Here is a 9983-nt window from a genome sequence, read left to right as displayed (position 1 = left end):
TGCGTAAAAAAACCTTCAGCACCAAATCCCTGCAGAGCATCACCCCTCACCTCTCCTGCACAAAAATATTCAGTACGTTTGTGGCATTGGCGCATCGTAAGCTGTTGGCATCTTCAGTCAATGCTGTGTATCTCTCTGCTTGGACTCCATGCTTGGACTTTGTTACTACGAATGGCTTTTTGGACTGGGCAGTCTGGGCAGCTACACAGGTCTCCTTCGGAATGGAGAATTTTTTAATGGAATTTAAGGATTTTTTTAAAAAATCTGAAGCCTGGTGGCCTTACTAACAAGTTGGCAGGAAGTACTTTTGCGCCATGCAACATGTAAGGGTGTAAGGCTAAGTTTACACCACCACAATGCTCCGACCCATTCAGGGTCCATTCAGCTCCCTTTCCGGGGCCCAAGGGATCCCATTAACTTGAATGGAATCTGTCGGGTGTCCAGTATTTTACAGAAGTTGAGCGGAGAAAAAAACAATTGGCCATGAAGTATTTTTTTCTCCACTTTTCTCCTTCCGACAGACTGACTGACGGAGATTCTCTTTACTGAAGCACTCGGGCAGTGTGAACAAGTCCCAAGTTGAACACCATTGGCACCTAAATATTGCATTACCATATAGCAAGTAGAGTCTCCAAAATTGCTTTTTTTGTAATTGAATTTATTCCATTAAACTAAAGTGAAAAAAAAAAAACAGACTACAATCAAAAACCTTTTTCAATATTTCCCGCTTAAAGTCCCTGTTAAGGTCCAAAACAAATTTAAAAAAAGAAAAATTTTTACTCAGTACCCATCTATTTTTATGTATTTTTATGCCTCTATCACCTATATTTATTATAAAAAAAAATACCTATTTTCAGTAGCTCATAGTGTTCGAAATCTTTTCAGTGGAACGGGGCGTGTCCCTCCCTTGTAGTGGTAGGAGGTGATTGGTGCCCCTGCTCATGCAGCCTTGTCCATGCATCATCTCTTGTCCATGACTCATGGACAAGCTTGATGCTGCTGCAAGACTGGTTAGTACCCCAGTAGGTATTAGGACCCCTAGTGGTGGGATTTTCAGGAGCTGTTTTCTTTATTAAATATAAAAAAAAAAATTAAACAACCATATTACAAAAGGTCTTTAAAGGGGTATTCCAGTGGTGAAAAACTTATCCCCTATCCTAAGGATAGGGGATAAGTTTGAGATCGCGGGGGGTCCGACCGCTGGGGCCCCCTGCGATCTCTCTGTACGGGGCCCCGGCTCTCGGCCCAGATAGCGGGTGTCGACCCCCGCACGAAGCGGCGGCCGACATGCCCCCTCAATACATCTCTATGGCAGAGCCGGAGATTGCCGAAGGCAGCGCTTCGGCTCTGCCATAGAGTTGTATTGAGGGGGCGTGTCGGCCGCCGCCTCGTGCGGAGGTCGACACGCCCCCTTCCCGCGGGCTGTCGGGGCTCCGTACAGGAGATCAAAGGGGGCCCCAGCGGTCGGACCCCCCGCGATCTGCAACTTATCCCCTATCCTTAGGATAGGGGATAAGTTGCTCACCACTGGACTACTCCTTTAATTTTCATCAGTAACAACATATAAAACGTTTTTGGACCTGACAGCGCCCATTTAACCACGCATACTTTACCTATTGAAAAGATCAGAAAATAATTTGTAATTAAATGTTTTGTAACTTACTGAAGGCTACAAAAAAAATAAAAAATAGGTGAAAATACCATAAAAAACATCACATAATAATGATTTCAGCGATGCAGGGCTGCCGAACTGTTATGGTCCTTTTAAGATTATTTTCGCAAATTAGCGTCCAAATTGTCGCTTGAGCAACTAAATGGCAACTTTTTTAAGAAGTCGCATTTAATATCTCAATGACCCCTGCAAAAAGTAATCGTCACTTGGCAACAATGAAGTTCAGTCACTAAAGTACCCTACCGAAAATGACCCAAAAAGTAAAAAAATAAAAAAAACTAACAAAAAATTTGTCTGCAACATTTCAGACAACAAATTTCGATTACAAAAATGTAAATGTGATGATAATTGCTGCATTTTAATAAACAATATAGAAAGTGACATATACGTACACACAAATATATGATTTACATCTGCATATGTTAGGGCAGTGTTTCCCAACCACTGTACATCCAGCTGTTGCAAAACTAGAACTCCAAGCATGCTGGGAGTTGTAGTTTAGCAACAGCTGGAGGCACATTGGTTGGGAAACACTGGGGGAGATTTATCAAAACCTGTGTAGAGGAAGAGTTGTGCAGTTGCCCATAGCAACCAATCAGATGGCTTCTTTCATTTTTCACAGGCCTCTTTAAAAATTAAGAAGTGATCTGATTGGTTGCTATAGGCAACTGCACCACTCTTCCTCTGTCGAACGCTGTGTGGGCATGCTGGGAGTTGTAGTTTTGCAACAGTTGGGGGCACACTAATTGGAACACACTGGGGGAGATTTATCAAAACCTGTGCAGAGGAATAGCGGTGCAGTTGCCCATAGCAACCAATCAGATCGCTTCTTTCATTTTCCACAGGCCTCTTTAAAAATAAAAGAAGCGAGCTGATTGTTTGCTATGGGTAACTGCACCGCTATTCCTCTGCACAGGTTTTGATAAATCTCCCCCACTGTGTTAGGCGATTTGGTATATTTCTAGATGATATACACAATACAGTACAATCTGCAGGTATCATGTTATAGAGCAGACGGAGCTGAGCAGATGATATATACAATACAGTACAATCTGCAGGTATCATGTTATAGAGCAGAAGGAGCTGAGCAGATGATATATACAATACAGTACAATCTGCAGGTATCATGTTATAGAGCAGGAGGAGCTGAGCAGATGATATATACAATACAGTACAATCTGCAGGTATCATGTTATAGAGCAGAAGGAGCTGAGCAGATGATATATACAATACAGTACAATCTGCAGGTATCATGTTATAGAGCAGGAGGAGCTGAGCAGATGATATATACAATACAGTACAATCTGCAGGTATCATGTTATAGAGCAGAAGGAGCTGAGCAGATGATATATACAATACAATGCAATCTGCAGGTATCATGTTATAGAGCAGAAGGAGCTGAGCAGATGATATATACAATACAGTACAATCTGCAGGTATCATGTTATAGAGCAGGAGGAGCTGAGCAGATGATATATACTATACAGTACAATCTGCAGGTATAAGGTTATAGAGCAGGAGGAGCTGAGCAGATAATATATATACAATACAGTACAATCTGCAGGTAACATGTTATAGAGCAGGAGGAGCTGAGCAGATGATATACACAATACAGTACAATCTGCAGGTATCATGTTATAGAGCAGGAGGAGCTGAGAAGATGATATATACAATACAGTACAATCTGCAGGTAACATGTTATAGAGCAGGAGGAGCTGAGCAGATGATATATACAATACAGTACAATCTGCAGGTATCATGTTATAGAGCAGGAGGAGCTGAGCAGATGATATATACAATACAGTATAATCTGCAGGTATCATGTTAGAGCAGGAGGAGCTGAGCAGATGATATATACAATACAGCACAATCTGCAGGTATCATGTTATAGAGCAGGAGGAGCTGAGTAGATGATATACAATACAGCACAATCTGCAGGTATCATGTTATAGAGCAGGAGGAGCTGAGTAGATGATATACAATACAGTACAATCTGCAGGTAACATGTTATAGAGCAGGAGGAGCTGAGCAGATGATATACACAATACAGTACAATCTGCAGGTATCATGTTATAGAGCAGGAGGAGCTGAGAAGATGATATATACAATACAGTACAATCTGCAGGTAACATGTTATAGAGCAGGAGGAGCTGAGCAGATGATATATACAATACAGTACAATCTGCAGGTATCATGTTATAGAGCAGGAGGAGCTGAGCAGATGATATATACAATACAGTATAATCTGCAGGTATCATGTTAGAGCAGGAGGAGCTGAGCAGATGATATATACAATACAGCACAATCTGCAGGTATCATGTTATAGAGCAGGAGGAGCTGAGTAGATGATATACAATACAGCACAATCTGCAGGTATCATGTTATAGAGCAGGAGGAGCTGAGTAGATGATATACAATACAGTACAATCTGTAGGTATCATGTTATAGAGCAGGAGGAGCTGAGCAGATGATATATACAATACAGTACAATCTGCAGGTATCATGTTATAGAGCAGGAGGAGCTGAGCAGATGATATATACAATACAGTACAATCTGCAGGTATCATGTTATAGAGCAGGAGGAGCTGAGCAGATGATATATACAATACAGTACAATCTGCAGGTGACGGAGCTCCGACACATATATTCACTTAGCCTTAGAAGGGGCATTATGATTGGCGCTGTTATGGAGGAATATTGCCTTACTGCTTCAGATTGATGACACACAATTGTATAGAACTTTTTGTCATAGTCGGATTTTCTTTGTTGTATGTTTCTTTACATGTGACACATTCTCCTCTTTCCCCACATTACTGAAAAAATCTGAATGTTCCCCACTCTAAGTATGCATGTTATTGGGGGCTGAGGACTCAGCACTGCCCCCAAATTAAGATTCAGCCGAGAGACCTCTATTATCTTTGGCCTCCTGATTCACCTCCAAGCGCTAACTCTTCTGCCAGCGGTGAACAGTTAACATTTTAATACGATGACGACAAAGAAGCCATGTTTTTGGATGACTCATACATATAATGTGCTTGTTCATTTACTAACCGTGTCATACAGAACAGTGCTGGAAAAGGTTTCTTCACACATCATTACATCTATATTTTAAAATCTAGAATATATCCAAGTTTTTACATCAAGATAAATTATTCCACCAGGGGAAGTTTCATTGCACAGCCAAAAGATAAATGCATGAAGGGGTATTCCCATTAAAGAAGAAAACATAATAAAACAGAGAATACAGAGATGAATTATATCACGGAGAGAGTAGGATATTACACAAGAAGATCCAGTGTACATGTTAATAAATGTTAACAGTTAACACAGCACCACCTGCTGTCAGTTCAATAAACCTCCTCCAGCATTTCAGAAGTCTGCAGCTGTTGCTGATATTTCAACAAGCCTGAGTACTCTGGTGAAAAATAAGGTATCTCCTATCCACTGGATAGGGGATAAGCAGCTGAGCATAGGGGCCTCCATTGGTTGGACCCCCAGCGATCCCCGGGACCGGACCCTGGTGCTCTCAGTGAGGAGCGCGTGTCGTCTACGGGACAGGACCCGGCATTCAGTGAGGAGCGCATGCTGCAGCTGGCACGTGCTCCTTTCATTCCTATAGGAGCGCGGATGATGCCGGAGAGCTGTTCTCGGGTCTTTTCTCCGCTTCCATAGGAATGAATGGAGCACATGTTAGCTGCAGCATGCGCTCCTCACTGAGCGCCAGGTCCCATCCTGGTGATCATGAGGGGTCCCAATGGTCGGACCCCCCGGTGATCAGCTACTTATCCCCTATCCTGTTGATAGGCGATAAGTCCTTTTTCGCTAGAGATCTCTTTTAATTTCATTTTTTAGGTGTGCAGCCTGACGAAGCGCCAAGTGGCTTGATATGGTCCGTGGCCAGCGTCTGAGCTCCCCCGGTACCATCTACCGGCTCCCTGCCGTGATGTGACATCACATCGTTTAGAGTCTGCCAGCATGGACGAAGATTGGGTGAGTGCTCCGTTATCTATCTTCATATGGTGTTTTCTCCTTTAATTTTGTTTCCACCATCTGTGCAAATATATGACATGGACCAAGCTAGGTCTGTGGTGCCCCATCTAAACTATTTCCATGCACAATTGACAACATAAGCCCAGGGCTGGTGCAGGGATTTTTGTCACCCTAGGCGAAAGCTAATTTTGACGCTCCTTGACCCCATTGGCTCCGTCCTTTGACACACCCCACTTTTCTTCTGGGGTGACACACTGTAACAAACCTCCTGCTCATGGGGCGGATGTATGGAGGTGCGCGCCATATCCGGACATGACCTGCATGTCTGACCTGGAAGGTGGCACTGCGCTCCTCCTGCAGGCTGAAGAATAAAGATTATCATGGTGTGGGAGTGGGGGTGGCGGTGGCGGGGGGTGCGGCAGTAATGCTGACTGGGCAGGTGCTTCGGATGAACAGCGGGTGCTTTGGATGCTGGCTGGTTATTAACTTCGGCGCCCCCATCAAGAGTGCGCTCTGGGCGGCTGCCTATTTTGCCTATAGGCAGGACCGGCCCTACATAAGCCACTTACTGTATATTGATTTGGATCCGTTGTGAAGAATGTCAGGAGTCCAGGATTTGGATCTGTAATAAAGAATGTCGGGATTTAATGCGCCAATCTCTTAGGAAAGAATGCTGGAATTTGAAGCTCCACGGTATCTGCAGAGTCCCAGGTTCCCCACTTTAGCGATATTTAACACATTTGTATGGAGTAATCCCTTCGGTGTGTGAGATACGTCTAGGCCGCTCCATTATCTTCTTTGCTTTGACACCTTCATAAATAAATCATCATTTAGCATATTCCTCACTAGAACTTGTAACCCTTGAATCCTGGCACCAACGCATGATAAAGTGCGAAAATTGTTACTCACAAAAATGTGTGAGTCTGGTGCTTTCTGTATATTTAGCTGGTATCACTGGTATGTCGTCCTTACTTGATCTTTACTGTCTGCTGTTCATAGCGCCTGGCAAGGAGTCAATATTAAAGGGAAATACACAGAATTTATTGGTAGTCTTTATAATCCATAAATTTATTTCTGTAGAAACTTTTGTTCTACTAATTGTAATTTTAATCCAACATTTTGGGGATTTTTCTTTAGAGCAGTGGTCTCAAACTGTGGCTTTCCAGATGTTGCAAAACTTCAACTCCCAGCATGCCCGGACAGCCGTTGGCTGTCCGGGCATGCTGGGAGTGGAAGTTTTGCAACATCTGGAAAGCCACAGTTTGAGACCACTGCTTTAGAGTCAATGGGGGGCATTTACAAAGAGTGGTGTGAATTCTTAAATAGTACCTGTGAACAAATAAACTTTTCTAAACTAACTCAGGCTATGTTCCCTAACTACTTCTAACACCCCACCCCTCTTTAAAAAAATGTCAGAGCTTTAAAAAGCTGTATATCATACCTTTATTCTTGCTTACATAGTGCAATCTCCCAGGAGAAAGTGGGCGTTTCCCAGCAGGCATGACATCACTAAAGCCTGCTGGTGGACCACTTCCGCCCTCACATCGTTGCAGTGCTGTGATGAATAGAAGACCTCAGGCTCTGTGCAGCAGCTTTCAGTCTGTGTATCTTTCAGTGAGGCTCTTTGCAGTTTTCAGTTTGTGTATCTTTCCGTGGGGCTCTTTGCAGCTTTCAGTCTGTGTATCTTTCAGTGAGGCTCTTTGCAACTTTCAGTCTGTGTATCTTTCAGTGAGGCTCTTTACCTCTTTCAGTCTGTATATCTTTCAGTGAGGCTCTTTGCTGCAGCTTTCCGTCTGTGTATCTTTCAGTGAGGCTCTTTGCAGCTTTCAGTCTGTGTATCTTTCAGTGAGGCTCTTTGCAGCTTTCAGTCTGTGTATCTTTCAGTGAGGCTCTTTGCAGCTTTCAGTCTGTGCAGCTGTCAGTGAGGCTCTTTGCAGCTTTCAGTCTGTGCAGCTGTCAGTGAGGCTCTTTGCAGCTTTCAGTCTGTGCAGCTGTCAGTGAGGCTCTTTGCAGCTTTCAGTCTGTGTATCTTTCAGTGAGGCTCTTTGCAGCTTTCAGTCTGTGCAGCTGTCAGTGGGGCTCTTTGCAGCTTTCAGTCTGTGTATCTTTCAGTGAGGCTGTTTGCAGCTTTCAGTCTGTATCTTTCAGTGAGGCTCTTTGCAGCTTTCAGTCTGTGTATCTTTCAGTGAAGCTCTTTGCAGCTCTCAGTCTGTGCAGCTGTCAGTGAGGCTCTTTGCAGCTGTCAATCAAGCTCAGTGCATAGAAACACTTCCTGAGCTTGGTCTCCTGCCATTGCAAGCAGGAGACCAAAATCTGAGATTTTGACTAGACGGAATGTGTTCTGGCCAAGAAGGGAGACCCCTGGTGGCCAGAAGTATACAACAGAAAAACTAACAGAAAACGCACAGAAAATGCAAGGCAGGGCTGAATTGACCTGAGAAACCATCTATTTCTGGGATCATGTGACAATTTTGAGACATTTCGCAAAAATTTGAACTTAGTAAATCAGTGACCACTGCACAAAGGCCAGCATTTATCATTGTAGGTGTACGTGAAGCATTTATCATTGTAGGTGTAAGTTAAGCATTTATCATTGTAGGTGTAAGTGAAGCATTTATCATTGTAGGTGTAAGTGAAGCATTTATCATTGCAGGTGTAAGTGAAGCATTTATCATTGTAGGTGTAAGTGAAGCATTTTTCTACCCTTTTTTTGTGTGCTGTAATGTGTAGGAGCACCACATTTATTAAATGGTCACAGAGCATTTGATACATTTTGTGCAGGTAAATGATTTATGAAATTTCTCTCTTCACATACACCAAAAAGCTAAGCTAAGTCTGGGCTGGTGTTGTTTTAGAGACTTTTCAGTGGCTTTGCGCCTTTTTTTGCGCCTTTTCACAAAAAGGCGCAGTTCATAAAACCCTTCCATATCATGTGTATTGCCAAAATCAGTGGATTGCAACTCAAAATCAGCAGAAATGTGTAAACCAAAAGGCGCAAAAAAGGTGCAAATAAACCCTGCTTGCTCCTTTTTTGCACCTTTTCTAGACACAAAAAACAGTCTAAAGACAATTATAAATGTCGGCCAAAGTGCTCTAAATGGGTAAAAGGCATGGAAACGTTTCTAAAGCAATTGTCGCACAAAAAGTCACACGGACCCATTGTGCTACATTTTCTGTGACAAACATAGAGAAAAAAACAGTTTAAAAAGCTTTCTAAATGTCTTGATAAACCCCTTCCAATGGCTTTTCATAGCAAATTGACATAGAGTCTTCTAATGTGCCCTTTAGAACAGAAACTAGTCCACAATATTTCAAAGGGGTTTATGGTTATAAAAACTCATTTACAAACTTCTAATTAGATTTTTAGCATCAATGGAAGGAGTTATCCCGTATGCGGGAGGGCAGTGGCTCAGTGTTCGGTATTGTTGCTTTGCAGCGCTGGGGTCCTGGGTTTGAATCTAAACAAAGACCAGATCTCAATGGAGCTTGTGTGTTCTTCCTGTGTTTGTATTCGTTTCCTCTTTGTAGTCTGGTTTCCTCCCACAATCCAAAATATATATACAGATTGGCTTCCTATAAAGATTGTAATGTGTATGTGTCTGAAATAGTTATGTGTTTAAATGGGCACTGTCATTAAAATTAATTTTTGCTATTGCACTCCTTATGGTAAATAAAAAAATCTGTACTTTTAAGTTTTCTATGTTTTATTTGTGTTTAAAAAAGCTGCCACTAGGTGTCTCCCTACTTGTCCAGAGCACATTTCCCCTCATCTCTTGCACAGACTTTGGACTCCTGCTGGCCTGGCAGAAGTCCAAAATCAGGAAATGCAGTCTGGAGTGCTGAGGAGTGTGTGTGCAGCCATAGCTAATCATAGCTTATCTCACAGTGAACTGCTCTGGGCTGTGTGTAGCAGAGTGAGGGAGGAAGTTCTCCCCTGTATGGCTTCAGATGATGTCACGCCTGCTGGGGAACGCCCCTTCCCAGTCTGTGAATTTGACTCAGACTGAGCAGAAAGTACAGAGCAATATCAAGGTAGAAAACTAAAAAATAATAAAAATAAAGGTAGGGGGTGGTTTATCGTGATGGGGCAGTGACATTTAACAAGATCATGCAACGAACTCTTTATTGCACAGTGGCTCAGTGGTTAGCCCTGTTGCCTTGCACTGCTGGAGTCCTGGTTCAAATCCCACCAAGGACAACATCTGCAAGAAGATTGTATGTTCTCACCATGTTTGAGTAGGTTTCCTTCTACACTCCAAAAACATACTGATGAATTTAGCTTGTGAACCGCTATGGGGACAGGGACCAATCTGAGTGTTGA

General features: G+C 42.9%; 1 long non-coding RNA gene across 1 annotated transcript in view; it reads left to right on the top strand.

Moving 5' to 3' along the window:
• LOC130290446 (uncharacterized) overlaps positions 1 to 9983 on the top strand; it is a 46455-nt gene that overhangs the window by 8861 nt on the left and 27611 nt on the right. Inside the window, exon 2 of the long non-coding RNA XR_008847607.1 lies at positions 5525 to 5662. This is a non-coding gene — a long non-coding RNA (uncharacterized LOC130290446). The remainder of the gene's footprint in view (positions 1 to 5524; positions 5663 to 9983) is intronic.

This window comes from Hyla sarda, chromosome 9 (genome assembly GCF_029499605.1).
Source record: "Hyla sarda isolate aHylSar1 chromosome 9, aHylSar1.hap1, whole genome shotgun sequence".
In the NCBI taxonomy this organism is placed as follows: domain Eukaryota; kingdom Metazoa; phylum Chordata; class Amphibia; order Anura; family Hylidae; genus Hyla; species Hyla sarda.
The sequence above is the reverse complement of the archived record's forward strand: the minus strand, read 5'-3'. Positions and strand labels throughout refer to the sequence as shown.